The sequence below is a fragment of the Asterias amurensis genome, chromosome 1 (genome assembly GCF_032118995.1).
Source record: "Asterias amurensis chromosome 1, ASM3211899v1".
Taxonomy (NCBI): Eukaryota; Metazoa; Echinodermata; class Asteroidea; order Forcipulatida; family Asteriidae; genus Asterias; species Asterias amurensis.
Genome location: NC_092648.1, coordinates 7400057 through 7422981, shown reverse-complemented (window position 1 = coordinate 7422981; position 22925 = coordinate 7400057). Strand labels below are relative to the sequence as shown.

The 22925-nt window shown below is 36.5% G+C and overlaps 2 protein-coding genes across 5 annotated transcripts in view; one reads left to right on the top strand and one right to left on the bottom strand.

The window, feature by feature from the left end:
* Positions 1–22925, bottom strand: part of LOC139944494 (cytoplasmic dynein 2 light intermediate chain 1-like) — a 416808-nt gene that overhangs the window by 134684 nt on the left and 259199 nt on the right. The window contains exons 1-2 of one of the 3 annotated variants that reach the window (XM_071941544.1): positions 12009–12267; positions 709–774 (exon numbers count right to left, since the gene is read on the bottom strand). The exons of 1 other annotated variant lie outside the window; for it this stretch is intronic. The gene's annotated coding sequence lies outside the window, so the exon portion shown is untranslated. Of the gene's footprint in view, positions 1–708; positions 775–12008; positions 12268–22925 lie in introns of those variants that run through there. One more of the 3 variants, XM_071941530.1, reaches the window with a different exon arrangement.
* LOC139944443 (clathrin heavy chain linker domain-containing protein 1-like) overlaps positions 13264–22925 on the top strand; it is a 70469-nt gene continuing 60807 nt past the window's right edge. For both annotated transcript variants that reach the window (XM_071941465.1, XM_071941471.1), the window contains exon 1: positions 13264–13586. The gene's annotated coding sequence lies outside the window, so the exon portion shown is untranslated. The remainder of the gene's footprint in view (positions 13587–22925) is intronic.

The window sequence follows — 22925 nt, the reverse complement described above, 5'->3', positions numbered from 1 at the left end:
CAGGTGAATTGGGTCAATACAAAAAAATGTAGTCCAACATCGACAGACCTCTGGGGTGGGGGGATCCCGAGACCAATCCACAAACAAAGACCAATCCACATACCAAGATTGGAGTTGATATGAGTACATTACTTCTCGAGATATTGCTCATTTGTTTTAGCCATAATGACTAATTTGTTTGCCTACAGTCAAAAAAGAACAGACCACATGAAAAGTTTTGAGTTCTTCTGAGTTACACATGTGTAACTTGTACACACATGCACGCATGCACCAATATTTGTTTATGGTATATACCGAGGACTTCTCTTTGTTCTCCCATTGTTTGAACAGTTTATTTTTCAGACGCCCCCATTGGTTTCTTACACAAAATCTACCGAGGACTGTCCCCGGTGTGACTTTTTCCCGGATCCCTTTTGTTTAAAGTCCTCAGTAATCAATAGTAGACATGCCCACGCACAAATCCCAACACCAAAACACCATAACACCGTGCACACAAACACACACACAGCTGTGTTTATGGTGTCAACCGAGGCCTTCTTTGTTCTCCCCTTGTTTTGACCACTGCAAGTTGAAAACTAACTGATCTATCCTTACATGAACATTTTAGTAAGCTATTAATTATTTACAATATCTGAACAGGTCAATATAATTTTTAGAACAATTACATTTATGGTTGTAAAATGGAACATATATTTCAAAGATCCTCACCTGCAGGCCAACAAGCGTCCTTACATGGTTTTTGTCATCATTTTATGGTCTGACAAGCTGGTGATTCTGCAAATAATTTGTGTATTTTTTAGTATTTAGCTTTTTGCAATGTATGCTATGATAGTTTTTTTCAGCATGTTTAGCATGTAGCCGCACGATTAACCAAGTGAGTTGAGTAGCAGTAGTCGTGACTCGACTAAGCAATCAAAATTCGCAATTACAATTCGCAATTTCCCATGAGTTGTTCCAAAAGATATGGTTATGACTAAGTTCCAAAAGATATTATATGGTTACGTTCCAAGCTACGCAGCTACGCTTACGTTCCAAGATACGCTTACGTTCCTTCAAGTTACACTATAATATAAAAAGGGAAGTTTTCAAGCCCGAGTCAAGCTACACTTACGTTCCAAGATACCTAGCTACGTTTTTGTTTCAAGATAAGCAGCTACGCTTACATTCCAAGATACGCTTACGTTCCTTCAAGTTACGCTATAATATCAAAAGGTACGCTTTTAATCCCGAGCCAAGCTACGCTTGCGTTCCTAGATACGCAGCTACGTTTACATTCCAAGATAAGCAGCTCTGCTTGGGTTCCAAGATATTGCTTACATTCAAAAAGATATGGTTACGCTCCAAGCTACGCAGCTACTCAGCTACGCTTTCATTCCAAGATACGCTTAGATTCCAAATTACACTATAATATCAAAAGGTACGCTTTCAATCTCGAGTCAAGCTAGGTTTACGTTTCAAGATTCTCAATCTCGAGTCAAGCTAGGTTTACGTTTCAAGATTCGCAGCTACGCTTACGTTTCAAAATACGTTCTCACAAGGAAACTTTCAAATCCCTCAAGATTCCCTTCCCCCAAGATTAAACAATCTTTCACTGTGAATAACAGGGCCCACCAATTTCATCTGTTTAGCAGAAAATACAGCTTACAAAATTTCGTTACTATCCAAAATTTTAGTCGGCACCAGCCACAAGTCCACACATTTCAAATTTAATTAAAATTTGGCTGGTTACCAGTTTCTGCTATGCAATACTATTTTGTGCTAAGCAAATTTTTATGAAATTGGGCCCTAGCACGTTGGGAGCACATGATGCCGACGCCATGATCGCATTCCAAACTGCATCATGGCAATGCAGTAGTAGGCTTAGGTTATTAGTGCCAGGAATGCTTTATTTACTTGTCTTTGTACCATCATAATGCTGATAAAGTTTCTTGTCATAGGTTATGCTCGAACATTTATAAAATGATGAATTTTGGGTGTAAACCACGAGTGCATTATTATGCCAACAATCAAATGAGTCAAAGAAACACTACATCCAACCTTGAAAGTTCAAAACAAAATTACGATCTGCGAGATTGAGTTTCAATTCTTCTTCAATCACAAGATAGATCACGTGATGTGGTTGCTATTCGTGATTCTATGGCTTGCCAATAATACTGGGGAAAAAACACATAAAAACACAATGAATGAAACCATAAAATTAGAAACTACTAGAAATTTAGAGTTTGTAAAACAAACTCTAGGTGTTCGGATGTGTGAAAGGGGTTGTTTCACAAGTATGTATACATTACTAGTCATAATAAAAAAAATACAGACATGTTGCTAATTATGAAGGAAATTATGTATACCATACAGAAACATTTTTTTTTTTTAATCATAAACTCTGACACAGACATCTAGTAAAAATCTAATTTTGTTATGTTCTAATCTGCCGCTAGAGGGCGCACTTATGTTTGGTGACCTTATCGGTGTCATTTTAAGCCATTAAATATAGCCTTTTCAAAGCATTTTACAGTCACTTCCGGTTTGAACAGGTCAAAAGGTCAAGAAAAGTTTACCAACAATCCATTTTTGTGAAGTACGTAAAGCTCTTTCATATGATGTATAGATTGTCTATATAGCTTACGTGGTTGAGGAAATATGAACTTATGAAATATTGATGTCTGTAGAAAAGACTGACTTACCGAAAGGGAATGTACCGGTATGTTGAAAAAGCCTTGAACAAAGACTATTGTACGCGAAGCTTTTTCACGCTCTATGGATGATCACTGGAGCGTGACTCTGCTGCACCCCTAATACACACTACACGTGGTGTATAGGCCTCTGTGTCAAATGTTTACGCACATACCAATGGGGGATTACGTAGTTCTTTAGACATAGATTTTTTATCAAACTCTCTTTTGAGCCAGGAGACAAGGTCAAAATGGGTACATGTCTGTGAGGCGTTTACGGAGTTGTCAATGACGATTCCGATGATGTATTGATTGTAAGAATCCCTCATGTAGATCAAAAGTTATGATTTTTTGAAATAATAAACTTTGAATTTTCAGAACTCAAGAATGGATGACGTCATCATGACGCAACTTAAACGCTTTCTTCTCCTGCGAATCTTGAAACGTAAACCTAGCTTGACTCGAGATTGAGAATCTTGAAACGTAAACCTAGCTTGACTCGAGATTGAAAGCGTACCTTTTGATATTATAGTGTAATTTGGAATCTAAGCGTATCTTGGAATGAAAGCGTAGCTGAGTAGCTGCGTAGCTTGGAGCGTAACCATATCTTTTTGAATGTAAGCAATATCTTGGAACCCAAGCAGAGCTGCTTATCTTGGAATGTAAACGTAGCTGCATATCTAGGAACGCAAGCGTAGCTTGGCTAGGGATTAAAAGCGTACCTTTTGATATTATAGCGTAACTTGAAGGCACGTAAGCGTATCTTGGAATGTAAGCGTAGCTGCTTATCTTGAAACAAAAACATAGCTAGGTATCTTGGAACGTAAGTGTAGCTTGACTCGGGCTTGAAAACTTCCCTTTTTATATTATAGCGTAACTTGAAGGAACGTAAGCGTATCTTGGAACGTAAGCGTAGCTGCGTAGCTTGGAACGTAACCATATAATATCTTTTGGAACTTAGTCATAACCATATCTTTTGGAACAACTCATGGGAAATTGCGAATTGTAATTGCGAATTTTGATTGCTTAGTCGAGTCACGACTACTGCTACTCAACTCACTTGGTTAATCGTGCGGCTACATGCTAAACATGCTGAAAAAAACTATCATAGCATACAGTGCAAAAAGCTAAATACTAAAAAATACACAAATTATTTGCAGAATCACCAGCTTGTCAGACCATAAAATGATGACAAAAACCATGTAAGGACGCTTGTTGGCCTGCAGGTGAGGATCTTCTTTGAAATATATGTTCCATTTTACAACCGTAAATGTAATTGTTCTAAAAATTATTTTTGACCTGTTCAGATATTGTAAATAATTAATAGCTTACTAAAATGTTCATGTAAGGATAGATCAGTTAGTTTCAACTTGCAGTGGTCAAAACAATGGGAGAACAAAGAAGGCCTCGGTTGACACCATAAACACAGCTGTGTGTGTGTTTGTGTGCACGGTGTTATGGTGTTTTGGTGTTGGGATTTGTGCGTGGGCATGTCTACTATTGATTACTGAGGACTTTAAACAAAAGGGATCCGGGAAAAAGTCACACCGGGGACAGTCCTCGGTAGATTTTGTGTAAGAAACCAATGGGGGCGTCTGAAAAATAAACTGTTCAAACAATGGGAGAACAAAGAGAAGTCCTCGGTATACACCATAAACAAATATTGGTGCATGCGTGCATGTGTGTACAAGTTACACATGTGTAACTCAGAAGAACTCAAAACTTTTCATGTGGTCTGTTCTTTTTTGACTGTAGGCAAACAAATTAGTCATTATGGCTAAAACAAATGAGCAATATCTCGAGAAGTAATGTACTCATATCAACTCCAATCTTGGTATGTGGATTGGTCTTTGTTTGTGGATTGGTCTCGGGATCCCCCCCCCCCACCCCAGAGGTCTGTCGATGTTGGACTACATTTTTTTGTATTGACCCAATTCACCTGACGTCATCATCAGACTAATCTTGGATGCGCCATACTGGTGGGCAATCTCACTGAAATGCTTTACTTTTTGAGAAAACAGCAAAACAATATAAATTCTCGTTAACGAGAATTACGGATTTATTTTAATAACATGTCATGACACGGCGAAACGCGCGGTAACAAGGGTGGGGTTTTCCGTTGTTTTCTCCCTAAATTTTCACAGGTTTGTTATTTGATATAGAAGTTGTGGTACACAAAGTGTTGGCCTTGGACAACACTGTTTACTGAAAGGGTCCAATGGCTTTAACTGCAGACTGTACTAAATTCTGACAAAACGTACTAAATTATATGTCTACGTTAAAGAGAAAATATAACAGATTGGTTTAATATCTCCTGAAACCATGGAGGAAGAACCCATGCTGAAACCAAACATTGCTGGTCTGATATGGAGGAAAACAGATTGTTGTGTTGTGCTCAGTTGTGCTTCAAGGGGGGGGGGGGGAGGATGTTTTACTGTCATGCCTTGTAATATCTCCAGATTCTAACCTAGTAGCCATGTCCTAGGGCAACAATGTAATTAAATTAGTTTAGTAGGCCCTATAATTGAATGACATTTTTGATTTATTTTGAACAGCATACTAGCTTCTGAATATTCATTAAAATACCAATCAATGAAAGTAATACAAAAAACATATGACGTCGCTCCAATATCGTGCATGCATTAGCACTGTAAATGGCGGACACAACGCAGTCTCACACAACGCAAAACTAAAACTTTTAAGATTTCAACACACGGTGAAGTGCAAGTGTTATTGTAAAAAAGTTGGATAGAGATGATTTTTAGTTTTTGATTGTGAACAATTTTCCTGTTCATAATCCTTATTTTTGTTTACACTGACGGCTGTTGACGTCCTTTGTATGAGACTTTTTTATGTCTTATGTTTATGGGTGTACATGTCTTATTTATATGAAACTACGTCCAATATACAGAGGGCACTGTTAAATATGTTTGTGTTTGCCTTTTATATTTGAGTTTTTGGTCCTATTTATTTTTTAATCTATTATATATTTGCCGTTGATCCTTTATATATTTTCGATGGTCTTTTATCGTAGGAGGTCCTGTTTTCAAGGTGTCCCTAAAATCGTCGCAACTCTTTTACCTCTCTGTGCGCGATGTGAACAGTCCATAGATAAAAATTGTGTGGTTTTATTTGCCAAGCAAAGAGTCTCCTCTCCCTTGACCAAAACTTAGAAACACGTAAGGCTCCACTGGTCATTTGCACTAGTATATGCAAAAAGTTTGGTACTTCAGGCATTTCTACAAGGTACAAAAATATGTCATAATGTTGAGGCCATATAAAAATATTTGCCCACCGAAAAAGTTTCATCAAACGCTATTTCAATTCACAATTCATGATGATCAAAATCATGTGACTGAATGTTTTGCTGAGCATTCTTGAAAAAAAATACCGAGGCTTAAAGAAGCCATGTGCCTTATATCATTTTCTAATATTTTTGGAGATTTTTATTTTGTAACCCTCGTATCAATACTATTATTAATATTAAAATTTAAACATCAGCTTGTTGATTCAACTATCACTGTTTATTTATACGTTTTATTATAAATATTAAAGAAAAATATATATAATTTTTTTTTAAAAATCAGATTTGGAAGGCAGTAATTATTCACACTTTTTACATTTTTTATATTTTTTTTATTTTTTGCAAGTTTCCATGGTAGGCCTAATTTAAAAAATTTATTATAAAAAAATATTTTGAATAAAATGAAGGCAACTGCTGGCGATACAGTCATACACAGAGTCTCAAAGAACACTTGTATTTGTAAACACTGCAGATGTTTCTTCCATGTGTGGCTTCACCGGGAAACCATACTTTCTCGTTTGCCGTGAAAACAGGAAAAGCTCATGTGTTTAAAATAAATCCGTAATTGTCGATATCAAGAATTACTACAAATTGTTTTAATGTTTTATCAAAAAGTAAAGCATTTCATGGAACAATATTTCAAGAGAAGTCTTTCCCTTCTGTAAACCCTGTAAGTTATTTGTAAATCTGTGAACTTTTAATTTTATTCCTGTTCCGAAAGTGTCCAATGGCTTTAAACTGATTTTAGTAGTCACGATAACCATTGCATTTCATGGTTCCAGTGTAAAAAGGAGAAAAAGAAACTTAAATAAAAAGTGCCGGACTCACTAAAAAATTAGAAAAAGGCAATCTTCACTACAACATGTAAAAGTTAAATATCGTAGCGTCATACGTTATCGACCCTCATATGTTTTCGGTCCCCAACTTTGATTCCTGTTTACCGCAAAGTTGTGCAAGCTGCACCGGTGACAGAAGCTATGCAGTTTACTCACGATCTGTATTTTCATCAGGCTTAATCATGCTGAGAATAAAGTTTCCTGTCTTTGGTTATGCTCAAACATTTATAAAATGATTGATTTTTGGTACAAATCACTAGTGCATTATTATGCCAAAATTCAAATGAGTCAGAGAAACATCATCCAACCTCGAAAGTTCAAAACAAAATTACTATCTGCTAGATTGAGTTTCATTCTGCTTTAGTCACTAGATGGATCACGTGAGGTGGTTACTATTTGGGATTCTATGGTGTGCAAATGTGGGGAAAATATTAAAATATTTTAAGTGAAAATGACAACAATTTTTTTTATTTATTTACTGCATAACTGTTATAAATTCCGATAAGCGTAATAAATATTAAGTCTACATTAAAGAGAAAATATCATAGATTGGTTTCTTATCTCCTGAAACCAAACATTACTGGTCTGAAATGGGGGAAAACAGATTGTTATGAAGTGTGAGTGCATCAAGGGGGGGGGTGGGGTGTTTTACTTTCATGCCTTATGATATCTCTGGATTCTAATATAGTAGCCATAATGCCTTAGGACAAAAATGTAATTAAATTTGTTAAGTACTAATTGAATAATATTTTTGATTTATTTTGCACGCCATACTAGCTTCTGAATATTCAATAAAATACCAACCAATGAAAGGTGTGAAAACATATGACGTTGCTCCAATGTCGTGTATGCATAAGGCCAAACAAAATAATATATGTGTTTCCTATTACACCGGCCAAAAAATTAGGGTCGGTAGGGACGAAAACACATTTTATTTTGCTGAATTATTTTATTGCTTCAAAACTTAGGGTAGGAACCAATGTTAAAAATATTTTTGCCCTTGCATGTAAATTTCATGTAAATTCAACGATGTCCAAGTTCGACTCGAAAATCTCTTAAAATGACACAGAAAATAAGCTCCAAAAAGCAACCGTTCCGAGGTCTGTAAATTTCACGTAACACAAAAGCAGATTCTACGCTTGTAGTCGTTGTTACTTTGAGTGCGGCAACAAAATACAAGAAACATTGAACGCTAGAGGTCGCTTTGGAACAATGTAATACATTGAGATAAAACGCCCTCTATTGGTGAAATCTACGCGAACTGTCAATAAACGCATTGAGACAAGACTCGACGTGTCAAGTGGGAATTTTAGCGGGTTTCCAGGCGGCGCAAATGCGAGGGCGTAGCACAGCTCGTCGGCGTACATCGCTCAATCAACATCTGTTGTGCAATCTCAAGATTGAGCAGCGCAATTAACAGATTACTAGCATTACGAACTCGCACGTGTAAATGCATGCTGCGACCTCCCAACACACCGCGCTACACACGTCGTCCGGCAGTCGTTGCAATACTAGTACTTGATCAACCATGGATCAACGACGTCTTTTCTCGTAAGAAAATGTGTATTTTCTAATGCTTTATTTTAAATGTGAAAACATTTTAGAAAAAAAGGAAACATCAAATATAATAACGTTAAAATCGTGCGGTATTTTGTCAAACGGGGAGTGGGATCGGGGTTGTTTTATTTTATTTTGTCTGTAAATGTATAAAATTCCGTAGGGTCGGCGTGTTTTTCTTGGGTCGGTCGGGTAACAGGAAACACACATATTATTTTGTTTGGCCTAAGCACTATTAATAGGCTGTTTCAGTGAAATTTAATGCAGGTGATTTTTTCTCTGACAAGAAGTGGTCTGTTAAGGTGTATTTTTAGGAGTAAAAATCAATTTAAAATTTTGAAATTGGATGTTTGGTTGCAGAGATATACATGTACCGTTTTTAATGAGCGTGATTCATGCAAAAAACGTACCCACGTTCAAGTTCAATTCTTATGTGTTTCTTCATATCGGCCACGGCCAAGTTTAATGCACAGCCTATGGCAATAGAGGGCACACAATAGGCGAGCGCCCTCTATCAATGGGGAGGTTTACAAACTGTGCTTTGAGGCGCTAGTATGATTTTTTATGAACGGCAAAAAGTGATATTTTGTGAATCAAACTGAGGAGCGGCATCGTGGGGGAAATTGTTAACTATAAAAATAAATATGTGTTAAGTTTTGCAGGTGTTTGTGTGAATATTCTTTATTAATTATGTCAACAAATAGCATTATTAAATTAACCATAATGGAATAAAATTAAAGAGTTTATGACTGTTGTTTTCTTTAGTTTAAGATCAGTTGATCCTTTGATTTAAAATTGTAGCATTAACACAGTAAAAATTTAGAACAATCTTTAAAAAACTTGAGGATGAAGGCATTGGTATACATCGATTATTTTTGTTATATTTACAAAGACAATTTCTAAAAACCAATGGCTATACAATCAATTTTTTTGTTCAACTTTCGTTTCAGTTAGTATAGGCCTTTAAAAGTATATAACAATACTAGTTCTTTTGACTCAAGATGAGCAGTCTGTTATTATCAATTCAGAACGTAGAAATTATCAAAAACAAGATCGGGCGGCTTTCCAGCTTTGTATTATTAGAGCCCCGGCCTATCAAACTTATTGTAACACACGCCCTCTTGTGGTGGCACATCACGGAAACACGAAGATGTACGAGTACGACGTACATGTACAATCGTGCGTATTTAGGACAACTTTGCAAGAAATGGTCTAACAAAACCTTTCGGCGGGAGAAGAAAACATAATCAAATTACACCAAATTTTCACAAGTTTAACTTAAAAGTATGGGAATTAGCAATGACAAAGTTGCATTTAATTTTGATGATTGTCTCTGGAAGAAATCTTGACTCAAAAACTGGAAAACGCTGACAAAAATAGGTTTTTATGGTAAAAGCTATGCGACTAGCTGTACGATGTGCGAAATTTTATCGGCTACACGATTATGTAATCGTTATCTCATTTTGTGTAAACATGTGCTCCCGCATCGCAAAAAATTGTCTTCGGGCTTCTTCGGCGCTTTCCGAAGATTTCCGAAATCCGTTGTCCACGGGGTTCAAAGTGGGTGGGGGTTGGGGGGTGAGGGGGTGGGGGGAGGGAATCGTGAGGGATTCAAAAGCGTCCTTGTGAGAATGTATTGTGAAATGTAAGCGTAGCTGCAAATCTTGAAACGTAAGCCTAGCTTGACTCGGGATTGAAAGCGCAATTTTTGATTTTAGTGTAACAAACCTAAATGATGTGTATGGATTGTATGGATATGGAGTAGCTGCGTAGCTTGGAACGTAACCATATCTTTTGGAACGTAAGCATATCTTAGAACGTAAGCATAGTCGGGTATCTTGGAACGTAAACGTAGCTGCGTATGGAACGTAAGCGTAACTTGACTCAGGATTGAAAGCGTACCTTTTGTATATACAGCGTAACTTGAGAAGGAGCGTTAGCAAAACTTGGAATGTAAGTGTAGCTTGGAACGTCATATTTTGTAAGGTATAAGCGTAGCTGGATATCTTGGAACGTAAACGTAGCTGCATATGGAACGTAAGCGTAGCTTGACTCGGGCTTGAAAAACGTACCTTTTTATGTTATAGCGTAACTTGAAGGAACGTAAGCGTAGCTGAGTAGCTGCGTAGCTTGGAACGTAACCAAATAATACCTCAACAATCTCAAAAATAACACTTCATTCACAGAATTAAAAAATATTTTTTTGACAAAATTATGCTTTGAGGGAATTTTTTTTATCATATTTTTTTCAACCTTTTATACAAAATTATTTTTCACCTGTTCTTTTTTCGATCGGGGGGCTCCGGTTTTTGTAATCCTTTTTGCTTATCCATAAAACATTTTTTAAGCTACTCACACAATAACATGGTCAATATAACAGAATGCGATATTCCTCTGTTTTGACATCGTCAATCTTTTTGTATTGTTTCCTGAAAACCCCTAGCAAAAAGAAATTAGGAGCTATGAAACAAAACAGAGTATAATATTGGAACGTTGCGATCATAAGAAATAACGGATTTGACACGAGGTGTACCGACTGACAAACCCACGATGACAAACAAGTACTCTGATGTCTGGCTCCCAACCCCTCCCAAGCTCACGGCGAGACCCGCAAGCTGGGAGTTCATAGCGCCCGGGATTACACCTCCAGCCCCCCACGAGACACGGCATGTGTGGTACGTGATATGCCCCGAGGCTTACGTTCCGATTGCTCCACGCTGTGAGTCCATAACAAGCTTCCGTTACACGGACTCTTTGAATGCGAATCTTACGTTAGATTTTTCACCATTATTTACATTTTGTAGCGATAATTTGAATACATCTTTTTCGTCAATTACTCGTTAATAATTTTGTTAAAAAAAGATTTAAATTTGGTTTGGTAAGCTACTTTTAGACGGCTGGAAGTAAAACTAGCCCGGAAGGTCACGTGATTGTTTGTACCACTTTTTGGTTAGAACAATCACGCGACCTTCGTTTTTGTTTTAAAATGCTCAAAAACGGCCAAATTTGATGATTTTTTTGAGGACTGTTCTTTTTCATTCCTGGAAACCCGTTGAATACATTTCTTAGTCTATTTTGTAGCCCAAATGGCCCAGTTCGGCCGGTGTGTCCCTTTAAGACATTTGTAAAAATGTATTAAAGGAACACGTTGCCTTGGATCGGTCGAGTTGGTCTTTGAAAAGCGTTTTTAACCGTTTTTTATAAAATGCATATGGGTAGAAAGATGTTGTAAAAGTAGAATACAATGATCCACACAAACATACCTCGAAATTGCGTGGTTTTCCTTTTACCTTTTCGACTAACACGTCGGCCATTTATGGGGGTCAAAATTTTGACTCCCATAAATGGCCGACCATGTTAGTTCGCACAGTAGAAGGAAAACCACGCAATTTCGAGGCAAACTTGTGTGGATCATTGTATTCTACTTTTAAAACATCTTTCCAACCATATGCGTTTTATAAAAAAACGGTTACAAACGCTTTTGTTTTGACCAACTCGTCCGATCCAATCCAAGGCAACGTGTTCCTTTAAGAAGAACAAAATAACAACCATTGATGGTTAAAAAGGAATAAAGTGCAGTTAGGAATGCATTGTGCTCTTGGTTTAATATGTCACATTTTAGTTTATTTAAAAACAACTTACATTATTTCAATGCAAATGGCATGACGACCACCACATTTCCCTACCTCTGGCTCTGATCATAAAATCTGATTTTTTGTGGGAGAGCTAGTACACTAGTAGTATAGAGGATCGGGGAGCGGAGCTCCTGAAGTGAAGAGACGACAGGGAACCAGTCTTGTTTCTAACACAGATGCCAGACAAGCAGACAACTCGTCCGCCGCCGTCGGACAACTCGACGATTTGACAACTCGACTACTGTGAGCGAGACAGCTCGATTAGAGGGTAAAAAGAACCGGCATGTTTAGACGGAAATGTAAACCAGTCAACTCGCCCCAGCAGAGTCGCAGTACAAAGTCGCCCCGTCAACGTTTTTTCCCCCCTTTTTTTCATGATTTGTTGGCCTCCTCCATTTCCCCCAAGCATTTGTTCCTGTCAAAGCCTCAAATGTTTTTGCTTTCAACTATAGTAGTTTTTTGTATGGCTCTCAACAGTTAACATTAATTGACAAACATAACTTAATCCTCTTTGATTTCTTGAAGTGTAACAGATGTTTATATTTTTCTAAAAAAAACACATATACAATAAGTAAAATAAAAATTAACAGTACGATTTCTGAGAATTAAAACATGAGGAAATGAATGTTTGGTTTTTAATAATAAAAACAAAACTTTCCAGCTAACTTACACGTAATAAACACTTAAAAAACCCAGTACCAATAAAAAGTAAGTAATTAATAATAAATAATATTTTTTGATATTTTACAATTTTTAAAAACTTATCCCCGTAGTACATATGAAACAATACCAAAATCTATTTAGATAACTCATTCACACCACATTCAAGTGAACTTACATTTAAAATTAGTAAAAAATTTAATAATTACATAATTAAAAAAAAAGGAGAAAAAAAAGGACGAGTTGACTTGGGACGTCCGAGTTGACTTGGGACCGAGTTGACCAAGTTGACAGGGGGCCAGTCGCATTTTTGACAGCTGACAAGAAGTGCGTGGCGTCTATGGTTACCGTACATCAACGGTATGGTGTCGTAGCGCCGTGGCCCTTTTCGAACCCACGGCTTTACTTACTTCAGCTCCAGCTTCGGCTCAGGCTAGCTTGGCCCCGCAGTTGTTTTGACAATGTGTGCGCGCGCTGACGACAGGACGGAGCCTGCCTGAAGCCGAATCTGAAGCCGTGGTTTCGAAAAGTGACGATATTTCTGTGTCCATTATGATGCGATGATGCGTGCATGATGTTACCCCTGTACAATGGCAATGTACACATGGATGGTGTGACGCAACGGCTGTCGTCAATCGACCAATGTTGACCAGCGACCGAGCAGCTGGATGATGAACACTATAAACATATCAATCAAGAATGTAATTCCGAATTCATGTGGCCTACATCGTGCATAATTTTATGATTTAGTTGTAATTTGTATCTATTTCTACCTCCATGATGGTTGTATTAAATCAAATTTGGTAACTTAACGCTAGGGAGTAGGGGGCTAGGTCGACGACGGAAGTTGTCTTGTCCCCGGACAAATCGTGCCAACCTGGTCAACAATCGATCTGTTAAAAATTAAACAAACAGTGAAAAAAAGGTAGGAACCATTTTGTTTAAAGTAATATTTGAAAGTTATCCGTAATATTTATTACTTATTAGGTATCCTCTGCTTACCAGTTATCACGCTATTATGCCTTTTTCTTTGAATTGGGAAAAAAATAATGATGCAATATATCAACCGATGCCCTAATTATCTTCATTTGTTAATACGAAGTATGCAAACATATATTAAAACTTGATGGACATTGAAATGTTCACACCACACACCGATCTTGGATGACTTCAACTGGCCCCATTTGTTTTGAGTTTTTCCTATTTTCACGGCAAACAAGAAAGTATGGTTTCCCGGTGAAGCCATACATGGAAGAAACATCCGCAGTGACTACAAGTGTTCTTTGAGACTCTGTGTATGACTGTATAGCCAGCAGTTGCCTTCATTTTATTCAAAATATTTTTTTATTAAATTGTTTAAATTACCATGGTAACTTGCAAAAAATTTAAAAAAATAAAACAAAAATAAAAAGTGTGAATAATTACTGGCTTCAAAATCTGATTTCTATTTATTTTTTTTCTACTTTTTTTCTTAATATTTATAATAAAGCTTATTAATAAACAGTGATAATTGAATCAACAAGCTGATGTTTAAATTTTAATATAAATAATAGTGTTGATACGAGGGTTACAAAATAAAAATCTCAAAAAATATTAGAAAATGATATAAGGTACATGGCTTCTTTAAGCCTCGGTATTTTTCTTTAAGAATGCTCAGCAAAACATTCAGTCACATGATTTTGATCATCATGAATTGTGAATTGAAATAGCGTTTGATGAAACTTTTTCGGTGGGAAAATATTTTTTTATGGCCTCAACATTATGACATATTTTTGTACCTTGTAGAAATGCCTAAAATACCAACTTTTTTGCATTTACAAGTGCAAATGACCAGTGGAGCCTTACGTGTTTCTAAGTTTTGGTCAAAGAAGAGGAGACTCTTTGCTTGGCAAATAAAACCACACAATTTTTATCTAGGGACTGTTTACATCGCGCACAGAGAGGTAAAAGATTTGCCACGATATTAGGGACACCTCGAAAACAGGACCTCCTACGATATAGAAAAATGGCAATAGGCGTCAGGACCCTTCGTACCATTTGCAAAGTCAGAAGTGACTTTGGACACTTTGTACCTTGGACACTTCGTCAGGTTTGTATCCTCTGCTTATCAGTTTTCACGCTTTTACGCCTTTTTCTTTGAGTTGGGAAAAAAATAATGATGCCATATCGTAGGAGGTCCTGTTTTCGAGGTGTCCCTAAAATCGTGGCAAATCTTTTACCTCTCTGTGCGCGATGTAAACAGTCCCTAGATAAAAATTGTGTGGTTTTATTTGCCAAGCAAAGAGTCTCCTCTCCCTTGACCAAAACTTAGAAACACGTAAGGCTCCACTGGATAATTGCACTTGTAATTTGCAAAAAGTTTGGTATTTTAGGCATTTCTACAAGGTACAAAAATATGTCATAATGTTGAGGCCATATAAAAATATTTTCCCACAGAAAAAGTTTCATCAAACACTATTTCGATTCACAAATCATGATGATCAAACCATGTGACTGAATATTTTGCTGAGCATTCTGGACAAAAAATACAGAGGCTTAAAGAAGCCATGTGCCTTAGGCCTATATCATTTTCTAATATTTTTGAAGATTTTTTTTTTAACCCTCCGATCAATATTATTATTAATATTAAAATTTAAACGATCAGCTTGTTGATTCAATTATCACTGTTTATTTATACACTTTATTCTAAATTTTAAAAGAAAAATAAGGGGGAAAAATAAATAAAAATCAGATTTGAAAGCCAATGATTATTAACACCTTTTTTCTAATTATTTATTTTTGTTATTTTTTGCAAATTACCATGGTAATTTTAGAATTTCATTAAAAAATATTTTGAATAAAACGACGACAACTGCTGGCTATAGAGTCATACACAGAGTCTCAAAGAACATACTTCGTATTAACAAAAGAAGGTAATTAGGGCATCGGTTGATATAAGGCATCATTATTTTTTTCCAAATTCTAACATGTCTAAGAAAAACGCACAATAGCGTGAAATTGGTAAGGGGAGGATATATCAACCGATGCCCTAATTATCTTCATTTGTTAATATGAAGAATGCAAACATGTATTAAAACTTGATGGACATTGAAATGTTCACACCACACACCGATCTTGGATGACTTCAACTGGCCCCATTTGTTTTGAGTTTTTCCTGTTTTCACGGCAAACAAGAAAGCATGGTTTCCCGGTGAAGCCATACATGGAAGAAACATCTGCAGTGACTACAAAGTGTTCTTTGAGACTCTGTGTATGACTGTATAGCCAGCAGTTGCCTTCATTTTATTCAAAATATTTTTAGCTGTTCCGATCCAGTCGGAACAGCTATTGTTTTCGTCGAGATTTTTATTATTTTTATTATTATTATTATTATTATTATTATTATTAGGTGTTCCGATCCAGTCGGAACAGCTATTGTTTTCGTCGAGATTTTTATTGTTTTTATTATTATTATTATTATTATTATTATTAGCTGTTCCGATCCAGTCGGAACAGCTATTGTTTTCGTCGAGATTTTTATTATTTTTATTATTATTATTAGCTGTTCCGATCCAGTCGGAACAGCTATTGTTTTCGTCGAGATTTTTATTATTTTTATTATTATTATTAGCTGTTCCGATCCAGTTGGAACAGCTATTGTTTTCGTCGAGATTTTTATTATTTTTATTATTATTATTATTATTATTATTCTTTGTTTCCGCCTAAAACCCCATAGCATTTGTACGGCGTTTTTGTTTAGGCCACTTCTCCTAAAGTATTAGGATAAAATAGTTAAATCATATATCAAGTTGAAGCTTAGAACCTAAGCTTTACTCTCATAAAAAAGTGTAACAATTCTTCATTAATTAACCACGTGGTCTTCATTTGAATTTTTAATTTGTAAGCTTGATGCAGTCACTTTCATGTTATTGTGAAATATTCTCTTTGGTAATACAACACAGTATGTACCTCTATGAGTTGTTGACTTCTCGAGAGGAGTCTATACTATTTTGTTTCCTACCCGCGTTCTGGACACATTACTCTGTACACGCACAACGTACGGAGGTTTGGGATTTTCGTTAGAACGTGCGTTAAATTTGTCCTTGTTTTTCTAACCGCGTTCTGGACCAATTACTCTGTGCATGGGTTTTCGTTAAAACGAACGTGCGTAATTAGATAGGGGTTTTTAACGACATCGACGTCGTCGTCAAAAAACCCTAAAGGCATCTAATACTACATTTCAACCATACTTAATAGTTATATTAATACTTAACAGTTCATATTTAGTGACAATGGTCGCAAAATCATGAAACGAGAATTATTTCGCCGACTCATAATCCCCTCTGTTGATGCACACATGTAAAAACCCACTACTTTTGTATCGTGCCCTTCTAGCCTAGTGGTCATCAGTCGCGACTACACATCAAAGAGTTGCGAGTTCGAATCTCCGTCCGATATCAAATTTTTTTTTATCCCCCAAAACTAAAAATATATTTCTTTTTGTAATATTTAAGTTTGCTTCTTATCTCTATATCGATAGTGTTGCCTTTTCTTTTTCTCAATTGTAAGCCCAACATAACCTGTGTGCATGCATGACATGATATGATGTTTAAAAACACAGTAAACGAAAAATGGTGATCATAAGCGCAGAGTTTGGTGGTTAAGAGTTCTGTGAAATCAACTTGTACTAGATCAAACATCAAACCACCGACCAATTTTTTTTATTATTTGTAATTAATTAACCACGTGACCCATATTTGCATATTTAATTGGCAACTCTTTGTAGCACCATATCTCAAGAATTACACGGCCGTTTAACAGACTGCTTGTAGATATAGACTCCTTGGGGATTGGAGTAACTGATTCTAATAAGAGATGTTTCAGTCCATTAAAATCAATCAAAGTACGTCTATAATTAACGATTAATTAAAAATCTTGGCATCATGGGTACAACGTAGTACCTCATAAACTGGATGCAGTCACATTCAACACATTGCAATAGCTTACCACGGTTAATGCAATACAAAATTGAGATTTTGCACAAGGCATTGGATTGGGGTAAGTTGCATACCATATGAAATTTATTAGTACGAAAAATACAATTTTAAGACTGTGACGTCATCACGTGTTAATTTATGCTAATTAGAAGCTTTAATGAGTTTTTCTTTGCAGCACTATATCTCAAGAAGTGTAAGGCCGATTTCAAAGTTTTTTTCAGTATTAGACTCATTAGTCATAGGAGAATTGCCTCGGGTATCCGCGACCATATCTGAAGAGTTACACAACCGATTTAATTTTTTCTTTATTTATAGATTCCTAAGGCATTAAATTTTGTTGGGGAAAATCCGTGACCCCTTTTTGACCTCTTCTTTTGGGTCAACCGGAAGTGGGACCATTTCTCAAGAACTACACAACCGATTTTCAAACTTTTTTCAGTTATAAACTACTTAGGCATTAAATTAACTTTGAAAACTAAGACCCCATGTTGACCTTTATTTCCGGGTCAACCAGAAGTTGGACCTTATCTCAAAAACAACCCAACCGATTTTCAGACTTTTTTCAGTTATGGGCTCCTTTGGCATTGGACAATCGCATCGGGTAGGTATTACCCCATGTTGACCTTTATTTCCGGGTCAACCGGAAGTGGGACCTTATCTCAAGAACTGCACAACCAATGTTAAAGTTCTTTTCAGTTATAGACCCTTTGAGCTCTAAAGATTGAAATTGGATTACCTTGACCCCAAATTGACCTTTACTTCCGGGTCAACCGGAAGTGGGACCATATCTCAAGAACCATGCAACCAATCTTCAGTTTCTATTCAATTATAGACCCCTTGAACATTGAAAATTAAAAACGGAACAGCTCTGTGTTTGTTCACAAACACTTGATGTCTAGTTATTATTATTATGATTATTATTCTTTGTTTCCGCCTAAAACCCCATAGCGTTTGTACGGCGTTTTTGTTTAGGCCACTACTCCTAAAGTATTAGGATAAAATAGTTCAATCATATATCAAATTGAAGCTTAGAACCTAAGCTTTACTCTCATAAAAAAGTGTAACAATTCTTCATTAATTAACCACGTGGTCTTCATTTGAATTTTTAATTTGTAAGCTTGATGCAGTCACTTTCATGTTATTGTGAAATATTCTCTTTGGTAATACAACACAGTATGTACCTCTATGAGTTGTTGACTTCTCGAGAGGAGTCTATACTATTTTGTTTCCTACCCGCGTTCTGGACACATTACTCTGTACACGCACAACGTACGGAGGTTTGGGATTTTCGTTAGAACGTGCGTTAAATTTGTCCTTGTTTTTCTAACCGCGTTCTGGACCAATTACTCTGTGCATGGGTTTTCGTTAAAACGAACGTGCGTAATTAGATAGAACGTGCGTTAAATTTGTCCTTGTTTTTCTAACCGCGTTCTGGACCAATTACTCTGTGCATGGGTTTTCGTTAAAACGAACGTGCGTAATTAGATAGGGGTTTTTAACGACGTCGACGTCGTCGTCAAAAAACCCTAAAGGCATCTAATACTACATTTCAACCATACTTAATAGTTATATTAATACTTAACAGTTCATATTTAGTGACAATGGTCGCAAAATCATGAAACGAGAATTATTTCGCCGAATCATAATCCCCTCTGTTGATGCACTCATGTAAAAAACCACCATTTTTGCATCGTGCCCTTCTAGCCTAGTGGTCATCAGTCGCGACTTCACATCAAAGAATTGCGAGTTCGAATCTCCGTCCGATATCAATTTTTTTTTATCCCCCAAAACTAAAAAAATATTTCTTTTTGTAATATTTAAGTTTGATTCTTATCTCTATATCGATAGTGTTGCCTTTTCTTTTTCTCAATTGTAAGCCCAACATAACCTGTGTGCATGCATGACATGATATGATGTTTAAAAACACAGTAAGCGAAAAATGGTGATCATAAGCGCAGAGTTTGGTGGTTAAGAGTTCTGTTAAATCAACTTGTACTAGATCAAACATCAAACCACCGACCAATTTTCTTTTTTAATTCGTAATTAATTAACCACGTGACCCATATTTGCATATTTAATTGGGAACTCTTTGTAGCACCATATCTCAAGAATTACACGGCCGTTTAACAGACTGCTTGTAGATATAGACTCCTTGGGGATTGGAGTAACTGATTCTAATAAATGTTTCAGTCCATTAAAATCAATCAAAGTACGTCTATAATTAACGATTAATTAAAAATCTTGGCATCATGGGTACAACGTAGTACCCCATAAACTGGATGCAGTCGCATTCAACACATTGCAATAGCTTACCACGGTTAATGCAATACAAAATTGAGATTTTGCACAAGGCATTGGATTGGGGTAAGTTGCATACCATCGTGTACCTTATGAAATTTATTAGTACGAAAAATACAATTTTAAGACTGTGACGTCATCACATGTTAATTTGTGCTAATTAGAAGCTTTAATGAGTTTTTCTTTGCAGCACTATATCTCAAGAAGTGTACATCCGATTTCAAAGTTTTTTTCAGTATTAGACTTATTAGTCATAGGAGAATTGCCTCGGGTATCCGCGACCATATCTGAAGAGTTACACAACCGATTTAATTTTTTTATTTATTTATAGATTCCTAAGGCATTAAATTTTGTTGGGGAAAATCCGTGACCCCATTTTGACCTCTTCTTTTGGGTCAACCGGAAGTGGGACCATTTCTCAAGAACTACACAACCGATTTTCAAACTTTTTTCAGTTATAAACTACTTAGGCATTAAATTAACTTTGAAAACTAAGACCCCCATGTTGACCTTTATTTCCGGGTCAACCAGAAGTTGGACCTTATCTCAAAAACAACCCAACCGATTTTCAGACTTTTTTCAGTTATGGGCTCCTTTGGCATTGGACAATCGCATCGGGTAGGTATTACCCCATGTTGACCTTTATTTCCGGGTCAACCGGAAGTGGGACCTTATCTCAAGAACTGCACAACCAATGTTAAAGTTCTTTTCAGTTATAGACCCTTTGAGCTCTAAAGATTGAAATTGGATTACCTTGACCCCAAATTGACCTTTACTTCCGGGTCAACCGGAAGTGGGACCATATCTCAAGAACCATGCAACCAATCTTCAGTTTCTATTCAATTATAGACCCCTTGAACATTGAAAATTAAAAACGGAACAGCTCTCTGTTTGTTCACAAACACATGATGTCTAGTTATTATTATTATTATTATTGTTGTTGTTGTTGTTGTTGTTGTTGTTGTTGTTGTTGTTGTTGTTGTTGTTGTTGTTGTTGTTGTTGTTGTTGTTGTTGTTGTTGTTGTTGTTGTTGTTGTTAATGTTGTTAATGTTGTTAATGTTGTTAATGTTGTTAATGTTGTTAATGTTGTTAATGTTGTTAATGTTGTTAATGTTGTTAATATTATTAATATTAATAAAATTTGTTTCCGCCTCAAACCCCATAGCGTTTGTACAGCGTTTTTGTTTAGGCCCCTACTCTTAAAGTATTAGGATAAAATAGTTAAATCATATATCAAATTGAAGCTTAGAGCCTAAGCTTTATTCTAATACAAAAGTGTAAAAATTCTTCATTAATTAACCACGTGGTCTTCATTTGAATTTTTAATTTGTAATCTTGATGCAGTCACTTTCATGTTATTGCGAAATATTCTCTTTGGTAAATGCCGTACAGTATGTACCTATCATGAGTTGTGACTTCTTGAGATGAGTCTACGCATTTGACCATAACTGGATGCAGTCACTTCCATGTTATTGTTAAACATTCTCCATGGTAAATGCAATTCAGTATGTACCTATCATGAGTTGTGACTTCTTGAGAGGAGTCTACACAAGTCTCTTTTTCTTGTTTTTCTACATACGTTCTGGACCACAGCGCAGTATCTGTTTCTTCGTTTCCTAACCGAGTTCTGGACGTACACAAAGGCATAGGGTTTTCGTTTAACGAAAGTGCGTATATAAATAGGGGTACGTTTTTGACGACGACGACATACCATGGTGTCCACAGAATTACACTAAACTTAAACAGTTTGAAGATAATGATAGTTGAAAGCTTCCCTTAAAATATTACTTGCTGTGGTGTTGTAGTTTTTGAGAAATTAGTGAAAAAAAAACTGTTAACGTATGACTGGGACCGAGTTGGTTTGGGACCGAGTTGACCGGGTTCGTTTTTGAGAAATGAGTGAAAAAACTGTCAACGTATGACTGGAACCGAGTTAGTTTGGGACCGAGTTGACCGGGTTCGTTTCAGGCGACGAGCGTGGACAACAAAAATAGAACGCCTGGGATTTGGAATCTTTTACGGGTGAAGTTGGGGACCATAACCCTAAACTAATTCAAGTATTTCGCTTTCCTTTCGGAAATTATACCATGACATACAAAAACTCTTTGGCAGGAATACAAAAGCAGCGATTTTATTATTCTGACGTTTCTCTTGTGGTTGAGTGGGTCACTTGTATAGAGCTGCTTATAATAAATTTTAGGCAAAACATTTTGCTTTATAAAAATGCAGAAATTGAGCAGAATAGTGGCTAAATGTTATAGAGCTACTTATTATAATCAATAGGCAGGTTATTTTGCTTTAAAATAATTGCATATGAGCAGAATACCCTGATTCACAACTTGTACTTGTATTTGCTGTGTTTAGCTGCTTTTTGTGTTTAAAAAGCTTTAGTGTAGTTTGGTCCTGGGCCAATGGCTTTTAAGGGAAAGAATCGCAGCGCTTACGTAATCATGGAATTGTGCTTACGCTAAGCGTATTTAACAGCTTAGCAAGGAATGCGTTCTTGAGCGTCACAGTTCCCAATAAAAAAATGCTACAGTTGACTAATTGTGCTCAACTCCTGCAAAACTTTCGCTGCGAAAACAACAGTGACTTGAAAATTAGATTTGCATTCGCAGGATAATACCCGTGGTTTACTACGTGCAAAAGTAGGCCGGGGCGACTAGTGTGCTTTAGTGTTATAGTCGCGACTACAAATTATTGTTTGAGTCACGACTACAAATTATTATTTGAGTCGCGACTACTATTTTTCTCTACTCTGTTATAATCGTGCTCAAACGTTGACCCGACTACCTGTCTGGTGAAACACTTAGTTGTGTTGCTTCTTACTATTCGCAACATATATCATAATGTGCGCTTGCAACACCTTGCGGCACAAGTCTTGAGAATCCGTAATTTATCTCGACAAGTGTCGTAGTTGGGTTTGAGGTGCGACTAGTCCAGTTAGTAAATTTCACTAGTCACCCAGGCCTATCATGATGGGAACTTG